At 32.6% G+C, this 19,802-nt stretch overlaps 1 long non-coding RNA gene and 1 pseudogene across 3 annotated transcripts; both read right to left on the reverse strand.

Moving 5' to 3' along the window:
* Nucleotides 1-5,494: 5,494 nt before the first annotated feature.
* On the reverse strand, nt 5,495-12,792 carry LOC145600486 (ABC transporter C family member 3-like; annotated as a pseudogene). The gene is made up of 10 exons (XR_014104292.1): nt 12,783-12,792; nt 9,946-11,771; nt 9,764-9,846; nt 9,063-9,668; nt 8,596-8,760; nt 8,022-8,313; nt 7,418-7,938; nt 6,549-6,612; nt 6,207-6,446; nt 5,495-5,813 (listed from the first exon to the last, which is right to left on the reverse strand). The product of XR_014104292.1 is annotated as an ABC transporter C family member 3-like (transcript).
* Nucleotides 12,793-15,419: 2,627 nt separating this feature from the next.
* Nucleotides 15,420-19,462, reverse strand: LOC145602261 (uncharacterized). 2 transcript variants are annotated; one of them, XR_014104519.1, is made up of 6 exons: nt 19,248-19,462; nt 17,937-17,990; nt 17,157-17,221; nt 16,755-16,858; nt 15,709-16,105; nt 15,420-15,620 (listed from the first exon to the last, which is right to left on the reverse strand). It is a non-coding gene; the product is annotated as an uncharacterized LOC145602261 (long non-coding RNA). The 2 variants fall into 2 exon arrangements; XR_014104518.1 differs by having other exon boundaries at nt 15,709-16,858.
* Nucleotides 19,463-19,802: the final 340 nt, after the last annotated feature.

Raw genomic sequence — 19,802 nt, forward strand, 5'->3', positions numbered from 1 at the left:
AGCACAAATATGACCGTGGGACGGGGAATAAAAAATATATATAAAATAGACTTATCAAGATTCGAGCATCGATTAGTTTTTAACAATAAAGATTGATTTTAATTTTTTTTTTCATGATCGAAAAAGGGGAGAAGAGACTCGGCAGCCACCTGCTGTCGGCTGCTGGCAGCGGTAGCCATCTACTGCCGGCGGCCACCTGCTGCCGGTGGTCGGCAGTGGTGGGGGAAAGGGGCAGCCGAAAAAAAAGAAAAGGGAAGGGGAAAAAGAGAAAGAAAACAAGGAGAAGGGAGAGAGAAGTTTACCTTGGGTTTTCTCCACTCTGGGCAAAGTTGATTTGCCTCATAAGTGGGATATTTATACCCCTTTTCTACCAACCCTTTTTCATAAACTTTCCTCTTTTAATTTTCCTAATCCCTTCCCTAATGAAACTTATTAAAATCATACTTTCTTAAAATAAACCCCAACTTTTATAAAATAAATAATTAGATAAATTTTCCCTTTTATAAAATATTTTCAAACTTTCATAGAATAAATAATTAAAATACCATAATTAAAATTATTTAAATACTTTTACAAATACATATTTCAAATAAAATACGTATAAAAATACGGGGTATTACAGGGTATGGGTCGGGTCAATTTCAGGTTTTGGGCCATTTTCGGGTCAATGTTTTTGAGTCAATTTCGGGTCATGGGTCGGGTCAACAGGTCTAGTCAGGATTGCCAGGTGTAACTCTGAACGAGTAACCCCAATAATGGCTAGCCACATATCAGAATTTGTGTCCATATAATCAATATATGAAGACTTTGCTCAATTTATATATATCAACCTTGGTCAATCGAAAACCTTTAAAACTCAATTTAGTAGATGATTTGATAGAGCTACTAGTTAAACTTACTATTGACTATATTAGAAAATGTGGCAATTTTTTTTTCATGAACTTAAGTTTCACCTTGTCATATTAAGATAAATTATAAGTGATTTCTCTTATTTGATTCGACCACTGGATTAAATATATATATTTTTAAATAAGAGTACAAGGTTATACTTCATTCATTATATTAAGGTTCCGTTCAATTCACCTTATTTTTGCTGAACTGAAATTATTTTTACTGATACAAATAAAATTATATCTACTGAACTTAAATTATTTTTACAAAACTATTAATTTTACTGAACTGAAATGATTTTTGCTGAACTTAAATTATTTTTACTGATTATTTTATTATAATTCTTCTTTAAGAAAACTGAATTTTACTGACTGAACTAAAATTATTTTTACTGAACTGAAATTAATTTTACTGAACTGAACTTATTTTTACTTAAATAAAATTATTTTTATTTAATATTATTTTTGTAAGGTGAACTGAACGGGGTCTTAGTTTCCTTAATTTAACTTTTAACTCTATTTACATACAACCCTTTAATCAATATTTACATGCATCCCTAACCTTGTATAGAAAATTTAACGCATACTAGAAATTAGGTGGTGAGATTCCATTATTTCATAATCTTGGATTGTTTAGCTTCACTAAAATTAGATGAGATTTAAAATTAGATGAGATTTTTGTGATTTTGTCCTACATTCTCACACATTTGACATCACGTGATGTTGTGAGAATGACAAGATTATTAAAAAAAAAAGAGGAAAATATTTGGTTATTGTCACCAAAACGTGACCTGGAGTTTTGTTTTATGTCATAGAAAACTGATTTCGTCATGAAAATGAGTTGCAAACTATATAAATTACACCAATGTGTGGTTTCTACAGGCGTGGGTAACTTGGATCGTACATCCGTTTCGCGAAAAGAACATATTATAAAAAGAACATACCGTTGTAATGAAAAAAACATACTATTAAAAAGTAATGAACATATATCTAAAGTAAAAAGAGCATATTCATATTAAAAAAAGAGTGAAAAGAACATATGTTCATCATGTTTTTTAATTGTCAGTGTAATGTACTTTTATTTGTGATATAGTGTTAATTACTTAATATAAAATGTTACATAAAATTAGATGTTCTTTACAAAATAGTTATATGTTCTTTACAAAACAACTTTATGTTCTTAAAAACACTGCTATATATTCTTTCCGCATTTTTTTGTCTGTACCTTGCTAGGCACAGGCTGTTGTACCTTAAAATTTTCAAAATTAGCGCATGTTCACATTTACTTCATTTCAGTTCAGCTCTTAATTTCCTTCTCTCATAAAATATTCATTTCAGCTCAGTTGAGTTCAACTCAGCTTCAATCAGTTCATTTCAGTTCAGCTCCAATCAATTCAGCTCAGTTCAGTTCAATTCAGCTCAGTTGAATAAATGTGAATAAACCCTTGAACTACTCGTAAATCATAATCAGACATTTGTCTAAAGGTGACGAACTGACGAGTGACGAATGTAAGACATTCAATTAAGGCATTTTAGAGAATATAATTTATGATGATAAGTAATTAACTACTACCTCCGTTAAATGTTATGTGCAACTTTGGGGTATTATTTGTGAGATATAAAATATTCCAAAGTTGCACATAACATTTAACGGAGGTAGTATAATAGATTGATTTATTAAAGGAATGATTTTCTTTATTTGGCATATTGTAAGATTTATAATATAAACTTGGCTTGTCAATCTTTTGTCAAATACAATATTAAAAGGCATTTAGACTTCAATTGTTAAGTTAACCATATATATCATTATTGAGCTATTTGTTTTAGAAAACAATATTATAGTATTATTTTTTTTAATTTGCAAAAATCACGATAGTGCCAGATTAGATGAAAAATTCATAGGTCGTTGTTCGTTGATATTTAATTAGTTGAATCACATTTTTAAATAAATACTCAATGGCATAAGCTTGGCATATATCATTTATTTTATAATGTAATAACCTATAATGTATGCGGTCATAACCTCCTATTGATAATAAATATGTTAAAGTTTTCTTTTACATCAGTATAATTAGATCATTAATAGTCAAATTGGTTTTGCATTGATAATCTAGTGAAAATTGTTTGATGATAACATAAATATAATCACAAAAGTCACAATCATAGCATTCAATACGATTACAAAATTCTTTATGATTGTAGACGAATAAACAATAAAACTGTTTGTTATGTAATGTCCTATTTTCATATTGGTGAATAACTAATACAACAACAAGATATTTTAATTTTAATTTTCGTTTTTTTGGATCTAACAGTGTTTCAAAGAAAATATGTTACGGAATCTTCCCAATTTGAATGACAAACCCAGATTAGCAAAAAAAAAAAACTTAAAATTTTTAATTCAATTATATAAAATCACTTATTTCGCATTCAATTCCTTGATTGAGGTTGTCCCATTAAAATCTATTATCCAAGGATTAAAAACCAAACCAGATTCGCTGGAACCTTGATTTTAGAAACCTTAAAATTTATCATATGTTGTGTAGATCAGGGCATATTTTTAATCTCCATCAATGCACGTGTGCATTTACGAGATAAAAATCATGAATTGGTGGCTTATTTTATCAATGGATGAAGAACGATGAAGAACGATGAAGAACAATGAAAAACAATTTTTTTTTTTTTTTAAAAAAAAAAAAATTTAATCTTATGTTTGGATTTTATTAAAACTGATTTTAATAAAATAATTATGAAAAAAAAAATTTGGAAAATATTAATTTCCACAAATAAGAAATGATTTTTTAAAAAAATAAATAATAAAAAAGAAGTTTAACCAAGCATTTTTGAAAAAGGAAAAATCGACCGATTAAAGAGTAAGTTTTTTAGGTTTTTTTTTTTTTTTTTTTTTTTTTTTTTTTGGGACAACCGGTACAAAGGATTAATGAGTAGTGATTGTCATAATAAGAATGGCCATAGTAGAAACATCCAACTCATTCATGAGCAACTTTATTATACTCACTATGAATTCCACGATACGTACTCTAAATAGCCACTAGTAAATCATAAACCATTGGAGATGCAAGTGCTCTTAACTTCACACCATATATTGAAGACTTTACACAACATTACTTTGTCAAAAAAAAAAAAAAATAATAACTTATATTTAGATAAATACAGATTAATGTAGATGCATGTTTGAAAATTAGTTATATACTAGTAAATCCCTCCATATTTACCAATGAACATTGTGCAACGATATAAGAGAGCACGCCAATTGACTATATTGGTATAAAAGTTAACACCCTTGTGATAGATTGGTATAAAAATTATTTCTGGCCACATATTGGTATAAAAGTTAACATGTGGCGACATATTGGTATAAAAGTTAACATGTGGCGACATATTGATATACTCCCTCCGTTTAAAATATTTGCTCCACTTTCCTTTTTCGGCCGTTTTTAAATACTTGCTTCATTTCCTTATTTGGAAAGCTTTTACAATATTAAATTAATTTCTCTTACCTAGTGGACCCACAATGATGATATTTTATTATTTTCATATTCTCTCTCCTTCAATTCTCTCCCCTACTTTTGCTTTTTATAATTTTTTTTTCTTTCACCCACCCGCACTACCTCCATATTTTATTACTTTCTCCAATTTCTCCTAAAACTCCGCACACGGAGAAATGGAGCAAGTATTTAGAAACGAAGGGAGTATAAGTTAACAAGTTGCGACGTTTACCCCTATTTTCTCGTTGGATGAAAGCGTGTGTTATACACTTTGTTTATATATACTTCGTATAATTTATTTAATTACTTTCATAACTTTTTTATTACCAGAATATCCTTTTTCCCTCCTCTCTCCCACCTAATATTAAAAATAATTATTTCTTCTTTTTTATTTCATTTAAAAAATTATCAACAATTCTATGTCATGAATAGTTCTTCATCATCATCATCATCTCCCCTCGGTTTCAAAAAAAAAAAAAAAATTATACCATTAAAAAAGCATCAGTAAATTAAATTAAATACAATAACTCTGATGAATCAATCCTTACCTGCATCCATAATTTTATATTAAATGCAAAAGAGAAGATCATATCATATTAATAAGCTATTGCCAAGTCTTACTAAGTTACTAGTTCAACCAACACCTCAAAATAGCAATTACTTCTTATTAAGTTGGTGTTAAACAAAAAATACATACAAAAGGTACTAGTTACTTCTTCTTTTTTTGACAAGGAAAAAAAAAAAGGTACTAGTTACTTCATATTGGCTCTCTGGTTTGTTTTCCCCTTCTTTTTCACTATTGGCTTATCATTTTTTTAAAAAAAATCATTTCATAATCTTTTTAAATTAATTTTAAAAGTAAAGAACAGCGAAAAGAAAGGTCAGATTAAAGTTTTTAATACTAAAATAAGCGCGTGTAAACTACGCATATACTCCGACAACATAATAGAGGTAAATGTCACAACTTGTTAACTTATATACCAATATATCACAAATTGTTAACTTTTATACCATTATGTCGCCGGCAATAAATTTTATATCAATCTATCACAAGGGTGCTAACTTTTATACCAATGTGGTCAATTGGCCGATGATAGAGTGATTGTTTTCCTTTTACAATTATAACCTTACTAAAAGGGTATTATAGGTATTATACGTGGACATCAATCCCTCACCCGTTCCCTTATATAATAGAGATACCTCAAATTAAATTTCGCAAGTTCAATTTTAGAAATACATGTATGACAGTTGACACGCATTGTGCCTAAGAAATGTAGTGATCATGACTCAGAGTAGTCTAAAAGGTTGGCATTTGAATTAGTGGACCTTGATGTATACTCTGCTACAAGTTTTGAGAATGAGGATGACTTGTTGTGTAACAACCTCGTAGGAGAATCATACTCTTCGACGGATCCTGCAAAAGACGTCACAATATTCACAAATACATAAAATTGTAGAGATGATTTAAACATTATCAACTTCAATTGACTGTATAGGAGGTAGAGTCTAATAAATATAAGAGTTACGCCCTCCGGTCTCATTTTATATGCTACATTCTGACTTTGGGTACTATTTATATAGAAAATTTGACCGTCTTTAACTTTATATAACTACGGAAAAATATAGTCATATAGGATCTTATTTTATTCGTCTCAATATGTATTTTCCAAATATATAATGTTTTCCTATATATAATTTGAGATTTTAAGTTTTGAAATTGTGTCTCGAAAACTGTGCAAAAGAGAATGTAGCATATAAAAAGAGACGGAGGTAATATATACCTACAGATAGGAGATATTAGTATTACCTTGACTAAGAAGCAAGACCATATCGCTGTCAAGAACTGAAGTAATGCGATGTGCAATGATAATGAGGGTACAATCAGAAAAATGGTGCTTAAGAGTTTGCTGGATAAGATTATCGGTGGCTGTGTCAACTGATGCAGTTGCTTCATCAAGGACTAACACCTTGCTTTTCTTGAGTAGTACTCGTCCAAGGCAAACTAATTGTCTCTGACCCATGCTCCAGTTCTCCCCATTCTCATGAACTGTATAAAATAGTTGCAAAAACCAAGCATTGGCATCTGTTTAAAAAACTTTGTATATACAAGTCACAAATATAATTGGATTTAATAGATATATAGACAGACCTTTAGAATCCAACTTCCGATCCATCTTCCTCACCTCATCTCCAAGTTGACACATATCTAAAGTCTGAGTAAATTATAAAACATTTGAGTTAGCAAGTACTCCCTCCGTCCCAAATTACTAGAAAATTTTACAGTACAGCAGCCTGCAACATGCTAGGTACAGACAAAAAAACGCGGAAAGAACATGTAGCTGTTTTGTAAAGAACATACATTTATTTTGTAAAGAACATATAGTAGTTTTATAAAGAACATGATATTAGTATTTAATGAACATTACTTGTATATAACCATCATAATTTTAAAACAAAATTTAAAGAACAATTCACAATAAGTAATGAACATTATATCACAAATAAAAGTACATCACACCGATAATCAAAGAATATGGACATATGTTTTTTTCACTTTTTTTTTGGTGCAAATATGTTCTTTTTACCTTATGTATATGTTCAGTACATTTTAATAGTTTGTTCTTTTCACTACATCTATATGTTCTCTACATTTATATAATATGTTCTTTCATGAAACGCCTGTACCATACAAGGTACCAACGCCTGTATGAACCACACACTGCAAATTACTCGCAACGTTTTGACTTTTTGCTCTATTCATACATTTCATTTTGACCATCTTTTTTAGCTATTATATGAAATTCAATGTAATCATGTAAGATGTTGTTGAGTCTATTTTAATGTATAGTTTCTTAATATAAACTTTTTATAGCTTATACAAATATAAAATAAAATATATTGACGGTCAAACATGTGCATCGGCAAGCGTGTCTAGTCAAAACGTTGCAAGTAAACTAGGACAGAGGGAGTATAGTTTACTCAAAAATTATTTACCAAGGGCAAAAGAAAAAAACTCACATCCCATATTTGTTCATCTGTGTATTGCTCAAGTGGGTCTAAATTGCTTCGAATAGTTCCTTGAAACATGGTTGGATCTTGAGGAATAATGCTCAGTCTTGATCTCAAATCTTGGAGTCCAATGGTTGAAATATCAATGCCATCAATCACAATATAACCAGAGGTAGGTTCAACTATCCGGAAAAGTGCCTGTATCAAAGTTGATTTACCACTTCCTGTTCTTCCAACAATACCTGCTTTCATCCCTCCCGGAAAAGTGCACGTCACACCGTGTAGAACAAGTGGCAAATGTGGAGCATACTTGACCCACAAATGATGAATACCGACTTCCCCGTGTGATGGCCAAGAACAATCCGGCCTGTTTTCTTCTATGATAAGAGGAGCCTCACTTGGAATGGTCATGTATTGAAGAATTCTCTCCACTGATATCATTTTGTTTTCGCAATGGGAGAAACTCCATATTAGCGCTATTAGGCTCTGGTTAAGGGTGAGCCCATATATCACAGCTAACCCTGCAATTGCTGTGCATGAAAATAAAAGTCGTAAATCAAATTTACCAAGGAGGAGGAAAATAAAGAAAAGAAATTGATACAATGTAACATACCAGGATCTAAGCTTTCTGCAAAGTACATCATGAGAACCAAAAGGAAGGCAAATGTAATATAAGAGAATACATCCAGCCGCAACATTAGCCATTTCATTGCGGCAGCAAGTTGGAACTCAGGGCGAGAATATGCATCTACTATTTTCATATAAGTTGATTGGAATCTTGACTCTTGATCAAAGCTCCTGATAGTTGATATTCCAGAAATTGTTTCAGCAAAATATTGAATAACAGGAGCTTCGCAAACTCGACTCAATCTCGATAGTTCTCTTGATGCAGGCATATAGTATTGCTGCATTTGGTAAAATTGACACATAGTGCTTCAGAATATGGTTAGGAACGGTTATTTTGAGGAACTTTTAGTGTCCCCTTTACCAAATGCAGGCATATAGTATTGCTGCATTTGGTAAAATATTGAAAGTGTTAGATTGATTTTTTTATCCACTTATTTTGAGGAACTTTTAGTGTCCCCTTCACCTATATATTGAATGTAATATACATAGAAATTCAATTCACCTATTTTTGATACATTATCAACAGTTATTTGTAGGATCACATCCTTATAAGGAATTACCTGATACAAGATAGAAGCGAAGAGCAAGGGGACGAATATGACCAAAACCTCCCATGCTACTGTAGACATCACAACAATAATTCCCAGAAGTTGGATGATGTCAAAAATAAGGCCATGAAGTAGGGACGGAATTCGAGTCTCCACAGAACTTTGATCTGTTGAACACTAAATAAGATGAAGTGTATTGAACTAGTTAGTAAAAGAAGATTAAACCTAGTATCTCTTTTGTGACGAGTGTTAATCAGACTCATCATTTCATCTCAAGCACCCGTTATGTATCCTCAATACTCCAACATAGGTATGACACTTACACTTCTTTTCGGAAAAAAAATGGAAATTTATGTGAACTAGTCAAAGTCTGACAGAGTACCTGAGTCCTAGTAGCATAGATTGTGATTTATATTTACTATTCTAGTTATTAGTGAACTGAAAAAATAAATTAAATAAGATGAATGATCATGACTTACTCTGTTGAGAATTCTTCCAGTAGGTGTAGCATCAAAAAAGGACATAGGAGCGCGGAAAATGGTCGCAAGCATTCTATTGAAAAGTAGGGTAGCAGTTCTGTATCCTGTGGCAAGAACAAGCATGTCTACAGCAAAGGTGCAGAAACATATGCCAATGGCCAAGGATGCATAGACAATCATTAGTGTGGATCCACTAACAGGTTTAACATCCTTTGACGATGGAGTTGCCCATGCTAACCAATAATTGCTCCCTATTTGAAGAATTTGTAAGATAATTGAGGCTAGAACTACAAGAATCACTAGAACTCCTCTATATGCAGTTGTAAAGTATGTCCAATATACTAGAAATCCGACTCTTCCCCTCTTTCTTTCTTCTTCTGATATGAGCTGTGATGTAGGTGGCAATCCAGCAGGTTCATTATCTGCTTCACTATCCACATTGATGATACTTGTTGTGTCGTCTGCAGAATTATGAAATGCCTTGTTGGAATCAAGTGTAGACGACAGAGCAGCACTTTGTGCAGCTACAAGTTGTATAAAATCGGACCCTTGAACAAGGATGTCATCGTACTTCCCAACTTGTGCAATCCTTCCATTTTTCATGACCTTATAAGAAATTCAAAGTAACAATAAGATTTGTCATAGAAGTTAGGAGACTTGATATAAGTGAAGAAAAGTAGAAGCTACATTACTAAACTCACCACAATTAGATCAGCTGCGTTTAAGAACTCAACTTGATGAGTAACATATATAACAGTTTTCTCAGGAGACCAAGCAAAACTTCCTATAATCCAAAATATAAAAATGGTGTTTCCAAATTAATACTTTAATAATCTTTCTACTTTTGTGCATATAAAACAAGGGAATGATATAAGTAATTCACCTTGAATAAATGAGAACCAGTATGAGCATCAACAGCACTAAAAGGATCATCAAATAGATAGATATCTACATCATGGTAGAGAGCACAAGCAATCTGTATTCTTTGCTTCTGTCCTCCACTTAGATTGATACCTCTTTCACCAATAACAGTTTGATCACCAAATGAGAGGATCTCCAAGTCCTTCTTAAGACAACAAGCTTCGAGTACTTGATCATATCTTTGAGGGTCCATCTCCTTCCCAAACAATATGTTCTCTTGAACTGTACCACTTTGTATCCAAGGTGACTGAGCAACATAAGCCTTCGTCCCACACAACTTGATTGCTCCTGTTATCTTAGGCATTTCACCCAAAATGCTAGAAAGTAAGCTCGACTTGCCTGAACCAACAATACCACATATGCCAACCTTCATACCATGATATACTTTAAGGTTTATATCTTTTAATGTCAGAGTGGCATGTGGTGAATTATTATCCCATGTAAAGTTCCCATCAACAATCTCAATTGATATATCAGAACTACCCAATGGAAGCTTCGCTAAACCATCATCTTGGATCACATCAAGGGAAAGAAAAGAGGCAATTCTTCCAAGGGAAACCTTGGCTTGAATGAGTAAGGATATTCTATCGGGGAGGAGGAAGATGGGCATTTGAAGAACCCGAAAGGTTGCAAGTGCGGACAAAATCTGCCCCATTTCGAGTGGGATTCCAATATATATACAAGAACTAAAAGCAACCAAAGCCACAGAAGTTGGACCTATTCCATAAAAAAAACTTATCACTACTGAACTATATAGATACTTCTTCAACCATTGCATCTCAACCTTTCTTATTTGAAGAATCTTAGACAAAAAACTCATCCCCCATCCTTGAAACTTAAGAACTCTCATATTCCTTAACGTCTCAATAGTAACCTTCATTCTGTTATCCTTAGATTCCATTAATTTCTTTTGAAACTTTTCCTGCCATGTGATAAATAAAGAATTTGCTACCGTAAAAACTAACGTTACAACGAATGCACCAACAGAGGCAAGAACTCCTAACTTACTGTATAAAATAAGCAGTGCTATAGCAATTTGGAAAAAGATCAACCATGTATCATGCAAGTAGACAATGAAACCTTGAATCTTCTCGACATCAACAGCCACGGCATTAATAAGTTCTCCTCCACTCCTACTACCACTCTGATCGCCTTGCAATTGTGATGATGCAGAGGGAAGGGCCAAGCACTTTTCATAGAGCATTACAGTTATCACTCCACGAATTCTAAGTCCAATTTGTTGCATCTTAAAGATCCAGTGTATGCGTATGAAATCCACAAGAAAAGTTGAGGTACAAAACGTTAAAGCAAGAATGTAGCCCTGATTCTGAAATCTCTCCCTCCCACTAAGACATTGAACAAAATCATCAATGAGATATGGAGAAATATATCGAGCTAATGTGTATAATATTGCCAATAAAGCTGTCCAAATAATTTCCTTCCAAACCGACAAGAAGAATGCCTTTGTAAGCTCGAACTCAGTAGTTACAACTCTACCACCAACATTATGAAGAAGCCTACTTTGGAACACGGGAACTGCTCCAAATACGCTATTAGAAATGCCTAGTTGAGGGATATCGTCAAGGTCTAAGGTGTTTTTCTCAACACCAAGAGCAAGCAAAGGAGTTAGCCAAGAAAAAAAGAGAGTACGTAAAAGACCAGCATTTTCGTAAGGAGTTATTGTATCACACCCTTTAGCCTTAACCTTACTATTTGAACAAGAATCAACATGATCCAAAAGGGGCTCTTCAAGATTAGAGACATCTTGATTCTCACTTTTCAAGGACCCTACACAAGTTTGACAGAGAAACAAGATAGTGAATTTCACAAGCATTTGCTAATTTCTACAAGAATAGTCAAGGATTTATACAGTTATCTACTCCATCAATTAAAGAAAAAAACAAAATTGAACTGCTATAATAATTTCGTGTTGAATCTTCTACTTAAATGAAGAGTCTAGAGCATTAGGAGCAACACAATGCAAGTCGAGTTTACATTCAAGCATATCCATCATCAATTTCAGGCTAATCAACATCAGTTTTAAGTTTTAACAATAGTACATTCTTTGTAAAGATACTATCTTATCAGCAAGTTTGAATAGGTAGTATAACACCAACCTAAACAAAATCACGGAATATCCCGAAATCATTAAAAAAAAAAAAAAAAAAAAAAAAATTGGTAGTTTATTTTTTTCTTTTTTGTAATCAATTTACTGTTTCATAACAATGGCTGACTATTATTACAAATACTACAAAAAGTATTTACAAAGACACGTACCAATTACCTCGAAACCACGGAAATATAATGATCACTTGACTAAATAAGCAAAGACAATTAATTTCCAACGAATGAGTAGAAGTCCGTGACCAAGATAAGTATAAAGAACATATGATCAATTAAGAATGTGAGTATTCTTGTATGATAAAAAGAACAAAGAACGAGGATGTTCCAGTTTTTCACAGTTCGTTTCTCATGGTGGCATTTTGTGAATAAATCAACAACTTTTTCAACTTTATTCAACTGTGGAGCCCACAATATTGAAAAAGTTGTTGATTTATTCACAAAAATGCTTCCGTGAGAAACAAATAGAAACAGGGAATTCCCCACAAAGAACTAAGTATTTTTAAAATTTTAAAAAAGAAAAGGACATGAAGGGAAATTGAAAACAATATATGCGTTTGCAACCATTGATCACCATTGTTGAATGTTAAAAATGAAATCACTAATAAAAAGCATAAATGTTCATTAATTAGGGAATAATATAGGAGTATATTATAATTGATGCTGTGAAAAACATACCTTGAGGCATTGTGATGATTATACAACGTTGGATTATGATTTATGAATGAAGCCAGCAGGAAGGAGTCTACGGTGCTTCATGCATTGCCTATTCTAACTTTTCTTTTTCCTTCTGAAAATTAAAACTACCTTATAGGGAGAAGGGCCACCTTAGAAGCTCTGTGACGTATGTTGAATTTGACCATAGTTGTTTTTAGTTTTGACTAGTCGAGTAGGGAGTCAAACTTAGTGGCTCTATTATAGAACAGTGTTTGAGGTAGCGCAACCCATAACCATAACAAATTGAAGATGAGCCATTTACATATGAGCGGTCGATAGAGATGGGCAACTTTATAGTATGTACGACTATTCTCACCAAAAAAAAAAAAAAAAAAAAAAAAAAATGTACCACTATTTCACCAAATGCTACTAAGTATTTATAAAATTCACCAAATGCCATCAAAGTTTTTAAAATTCACCAAATGTTTATAATTAACTTAATAACTAATCCATTTTAGAATCTTGCAATGATATAAAATTTGAGAGAATCTTCTAAACTATTCTAAATGTATAAGAAAAATGTGAATTGACAAGTGTGCACAATAGAAAAAGAAAGAAAACCTTTAAATTTACTACTCTCTCTGTGTTTTTTAAGTGTTACACTTCTCATTTCCAGTCGTGTTTTTTTAAGTGTTAAACTTTTTTTTGTTTGGCAAAAAACTACATTACAATATTATATATCTCTCCCATCATGGTCCCCACTCAAACTCACTACTACTTTTTTTATTATATCTTTTCTCTCACATTCATTACTTTTCAATAAACTATTAACCCCATTTTTTTTTTTTTACAATTTTTAATACTCCAATTTTATTTAAGTCAATTAAATTGCCTAAAACTATGTGCTTGTCAAACTGTAATACTTAAAAAAAACACGGAGGGAGTAGAATTTATTTTGCCTGAACTTACTAAAATAGTATTCCCTCCGTTTTTAAATACTTGTTTCATTTCTCCATACGCGGAGTTTTAGGAGAAATTGGAGAAAGTAATAAAATATGGAGGTAGAGGGGGTAAAAGTAGTGGAGAGAATATGAAATTAATAAAATACTCCCTCCGTCCCCAAATGATAGTCTCTTATGGCCTATTTTTAGTCCCAAATTGATAGTACCATTTGCTTTTTTCAAGTAACATTAATATCAATTTTTTATCAAAATTTCCTCCAATTACAATAATATTTGTACAAATTTAACTTTCCTATGTAATTTTTGTTTTTCAATGTACTTTTATTACTTTCTCTCTCTACTATTTTACATACCCAATGTAAATTTATATTTTCAATGTAATTTTACTACTTTTATTTAAGTTTCTTAATTTCCGTGATTTTTGCCCATAAGGGACTATCATTTGGGGACGGAGGGAGTATAATTTATGTTGAGTCCACTAGGTGAGGGAAATTAATTAAATATTGTAAAATCTTTTCAAATAAAGTATTTAAAAACGGCCAAAAAAGATATGTGGAGCAAGTATTAAAAAACGGAGGGAGTATAAAGATTGTAATACCCGAGATAAAGGGCGTGTTCGGCGCTAGCTTTTAAGTAGCTTTTAGGTAGCTTTTAGTGGTTTGACTTGGTCAAACCACTACTTAACAAAAAATGTGAGTGTTTGATAAGGTAGTGGTTAGGGTAGCTTTTACTCCTTTTAGTGGTGGAGGTAGCTTTTGTGAAAAGTTAGAAAAATTAGCTTTTGAAATTAGAGGTAGCTTTTGAGGTAGCTGTTGAAAATTTAATGTATAGCTTCAAAAATAAAATATTGATTTTTATATGTAACAGCTAGTCAACCGTTACTTTACCGAACACTCATATCTAAATTATTTATCTTCACAGCTAACAGCTTGTTGACAGCTAACAGCTGCCTCCACAACTACAGCTACCTTCACAGCTATATTTTGCCGAAGACGCCCAAAAACATGTACACGTCACCCTAAATTATTATATTTTGGTCATATCAACAAATATCCAGCTGTTTGGTGGATTATCCAGTTGAGAACTAATTTATATTATCCTCGAAAAAGTCTACTACTACCTTCGTTTCTTATTATGTGCAACAAAGGGATATTATTTGTGAGACATAAAATATTCCTTTGTTGCACATAATAAGAAACGGAGGTACTATTAAATTCATTATCGGTTCTCAGTAAATTGTTTCTACTTTAGTTTTTTTTTTTTTTTTTTTTTTTTTTTTTTGAAATCTTCTACTTAAGGTTTTGTTCTATCCGATTTATTTTGTCTCATCTACCAGTCTTACGTTGAACATGGAAATGCATACATTTGATGCTGGCACTCTCTGTGTTGTATTCTTAACTGTTTCTCTTGGTAATTAATAAATTCCTCTTAAATTGCCAAAAAAAAAAAAAAAAAAAAAAAAAAAAAAAAAAAAGGTTATTAGGAACTTATGACGCTTAAGTACCCTATAGCCAATTAAAAAAAAAAATTACAACACAGAGAACATAAGTAGCAGTTTGTTGAGCGATAGTAGCCTTGTGATTGCGCCCCATCTAAAGACACGAAATCCCTAGACGGCCCATGCAGAGCACGTAAGTACGCATAGGATATTTGTGCGAAAGAAGTCTTGAGCGATTCTTAAAACTTGAGTTGCAAATAGACAATGTTTTTGAGTTGCTTATCGTTAAAATTTTACATGAAAACTTGGAACTTTGAGTCAAACTATAAAGAAGGGAAACAATTGCGTAAGGCAAAGAGTAGAATTCAGTATTCCTAATGTCTTTAGTAAACTGTAAAATCCTCTCGCCACAGCCACAACTGGAGCCGATGTGAAGATGATCACCACAGCGTCATTGAACTGCAATTCAAGAAAAATAATAACATTGAAAAATACATCTTAAAAGTTCAGTTCAGTGTAAAGGATGTCAAAAAGGAGGAAAACTTACCCATTTGGAGCGGGCCTGAAGGGACTTGAATCTGGTGTCAGCTATATTTTCTGAAGTGTTGCGGCACTGAAATCACCATGAAAGAGGAGAAGCCTAATTTTAATGATGTTCTGAAACTGTCTACATGTAAAACTGAAGGTGATTCAGACCTGCAGAGGCTGAGATTTGTGCATATACATCAGAAAAAACAAATTGATATTACTTTGAACAATAGACGTATTTACTAGTGTCCTTAGCTTAAGCTTCCCTAATGTAATGAAGAATAAGTTCACCTTGATGAATATCTAACTTTACGAGGTTAAGAGAGTCAAATAAGTTACAGACATAGGCATAGAGAATGCAGTAGGAAGCTGCCATGATGGAAAATGGCACAGCAGCGACAAAGCTGTAAATTTTCCTGCATAATAAGCAATATTTACAAGTATGATATAAAGGAGTATATAGTAATCGTGTTTAGATCTTGGATAATAGCTCTTTTACATTTTACTTCGATAAGTTTTACATATAGGCAAGTTATTAGCTTTACCAAATGTTGAGAATAATAGCACATAACCAGGAGAAATTTGGAAAACTCTTCTAATTCCAACTCTTGTCAATCCAAGCAGACCAGCACAAAACACACCAAAATATTGCCAACAATAAACATGAAAAGAAAACATTCACACTGATATCAATCTTACACTGAAGCATTAGGGCCAGCCACAGCACCAAATACACCATTCAACAATGTCCTAACTCCCTGACTGAAACCGTTGTCAGTGTAGATCCAAAATAAAATGCAGCATACATGCAGTTACATGATGAAAGTTCTCGTAGTAGTATGGGAAATGAAATCTTAATAACCTACTAGCCAGAAAGTGCCCAGGCTGATTAATGATGGAGGCACAGGCGTAGCACTTGCATATTGTGCAGCTGCTATAAATGTGCCAGTACTCGGCAGCAAAAAAGTAAATGAAAAATATTTGAAAGATATGAAACTATAGATTTAGTCACAATTATCAATGCTAATTTGAACAAAATGAATGCAATTATATTGTAGAGCTAACCTCAGGTCCTCAACCAATGCAACTAGTCCAGCAAAACAATTGGAGTAGCTTCTCTCTGATTAACAGTTGGTTTTCCCCATTGAAATGGCCGTGGCAGATATACCCTACATATACCAGAGTAGCGCAAAGAGATTTGACATGAATTGCTATTGACGGTTTTGCACAGTTTCTTAATCATTACTCACTCAATCACTAATAGTAGCCACATTTTCATATTAAGTCATTCCAAGCTCAGAGGCCACTTTCCGATTTTCATACGCTAGGAGTTTTAACTTTTTCATCACCCTTAATAGAGTTACTTTACATATTGAAAGATAGTTCTGGAATTCTAATTCAATTTCTTAGAAATGACGCCCAAGCAAATGTGGAATATTATTAGGAACAAAAGGCATATTTACTTACAGCTGCAAGCAATTTATATGTACTGATTTCTGACCAATCAGCTTCATGTATCAGTTCTGCAAGATCTGCTCGGCAACATATCAGATTAGTTGGAAGTCTGTGGTTATATACACCACTTGAAGTAAGGATTAAGGCATAAATATAAGTGATTGTTGTCGAAAATATGAGTGTATATCAATCAAATATCAGTTTGTTTGCCTTCAAAACACCAGACATATACTGTTTAACCAAAAAAGAAAAGAAAAAAAGAGAGAGCTAATTATAGCAGGCAGTGCCTAAGTAAAAGTCATAAATTCTAGAAGTAAATAAAGAATAAAACTTTAGATTGGACCAAATATAGAGATAGATGACTAAAGAGAAAATATAATTACTTGAGAAATTATAATTTAAGCATTAAAATTAACTGGGGAAGCCTAATTTCTACACAATCTGCCAGCTGCAACAGAAGATATATGCAATGTATGTTTATTATACAATATGAAATAAAGACTAATACTCTTTTGTAAATTATACAACAAGTACATACAATAATAAAAAATAAAAATAAAATAAAAAAATCATGTTTTACAGCCTTCACCAGCTTTTCAATTTGTATGATTAACTATGGAAAGTGGGAGTATAACTAAGAAGAATTGCAGACTTCAAATCATAAGAACCATATTAAGCAGTAGAGCCAATCCCAGATTGGCTGCACTTGTTCAATTTGGCATTATGATCTTCCATCGTACCCCATATAACTAAAAACTCAAAAAATAACAAGTTAAGCTATAGAAACAATACTTTGGTTAAATGAGGTAAGTTACTTGTGAGGACAGTGTTGAGCAGCAAAACACCCTGCAATACATCAAATTTTAGTGAGAATCTCTTTTCTAGTAGTAACTGTCCACAGAACCATTTTGAGGAAAAAAAATGCCACTATCAAGGAAAACAGTGAATGATAAATCCACATAATATCAAATTTACAGCATAATAGAATAAGAAAAAAAGGACATATATCCCAAATGAATCACAAGTCTAGTGTCTATATATACCATGCTGAAACTTTTGGCACACCAAGCAAGTCTAGTGTCTATGGCTCTTAAAGAAGATGAATTATAATCTGAGTATTTAGTGGAAATATACTAATTTCAACTTGCTTTGATCTAGTAAAGATAAAACCTTCAACTCCACACACATTAAATGTCCTAATGCTTCAGTTTTTAACGGCATACACCCCTCTACGCTCCCCTACAGGCTCCACACTCGTTATTAAGTCACACCCGAGCACACTTGTAGCCTCACAAGCACTACAACACAGCCCTATGGAAGCAGCATCTACACTACACACACAACACAAAAAATACACCAATCCTTACTCGCCAAGTCTCTCCAGCATATACAAAATACAGCCACTACCACTCAAGCACACAACAGTCTCTGTACAATCCAAATAAACTCGCTAGCATCATTTGCTGAAGCAAACAGCAGCCTGCAATGATATGTCTAGTAGCTGCTTGCTCCAATACCACACTAATTAGCACAACAATACTCAAAAAAATTTGGACTACTGTTTTAAATTGGCTAATTCTTCTATTAACAAAATCAATCATTTTTTGCGTAACTTCAAACGATAATTGCAACAACAAAATGAAGTCCAAACTTCATCTTATATCTTTATGCTAGTGATATCCTTAGAAATCATTCGAAAAAGCTTCTTCAATTAATGGAATTACTAGCAACAAAAATAAACTTTAGAAATTACTATAAGTCAAGCACGAGTTCAAGCAGAATTAGATCAGTAACTAAATCAAGCTAAAATGTAAAGCTATAACATTCACTAGATCAGAAATTGCCTAATATTCATAACAGATGATTCAAATTCTTTTTCTCGTGTTTACCTTGAATACTTGAACAAATAATTCATAATTTTATTGAGATAATCCAAAACAACAAAATTCGAAGAACATACACAAGGATAAAAACGAAAAAAAGTAGAAATAACACGAAATTTGTCGAGAATCAGGTGAATATATAAATAGAGCAACAAAATTCTTGGCAAAATCATAAGAAACAACGATTTTACCAATAGCAAAGAAAGATATATGGTTATACCTAGCCTATAACCTTAATTGAAGTGAGTAGATTGCCCAGCATGCTTCTTGTCCTCCATAGAAGCGCTGTTTCCGCCATTGATGTTCGCTGAAGCTCCAGTAGCAAAGAAGTTAGGCTAGTCTTCTCTCAAGACTGTAACCCAACTTATCTGAAGCAATAAAAAAAGGAAAATTTACTATCTAAAAAAGGATTAATATCCTGGTGCGTTTGCATGAAATGACCTAAAGAAGCAACATAGTTTGCTGCTCTATTGCCCTCTCTATAGATCTCTATAGATGTGCCTGGATTCGAGTATTCGACTGAAGAGAAAAGACAAAAGAGCTCCCTTATATCTTCCAGCAATAACTGAATCTTCCACGGGCATTGAGCTTTACCCTGCAAAATTATTAATTATAAGTAAGTTATCCCCTTAAATAAAAATATGGGAAAAACTGTGGGACTGTGCAAGAAGAAGGCCATTGCGAAGGGCAGTAGCTTCAGCAATAAGAGGCGTACTTGTGCCAATATTAAAGACCGGCTACAAATATAATTACCCAAGTGGTCTTTGATAACTAC

The sequence above is a fragment of the Chenopodium album genome, chromosome 21, assembly GCF_948465745.1.
Source record: "Chenopodium album chromosome 21, dcCheAlbu1.1, whole genome shotgun sequence".
NCBI lineage: Eukaryota > Viridiplantae > Streptophyta > Magnoliopsida > Caryophyllales > Amaranthaceae > Chenopodium > Chenopodium album.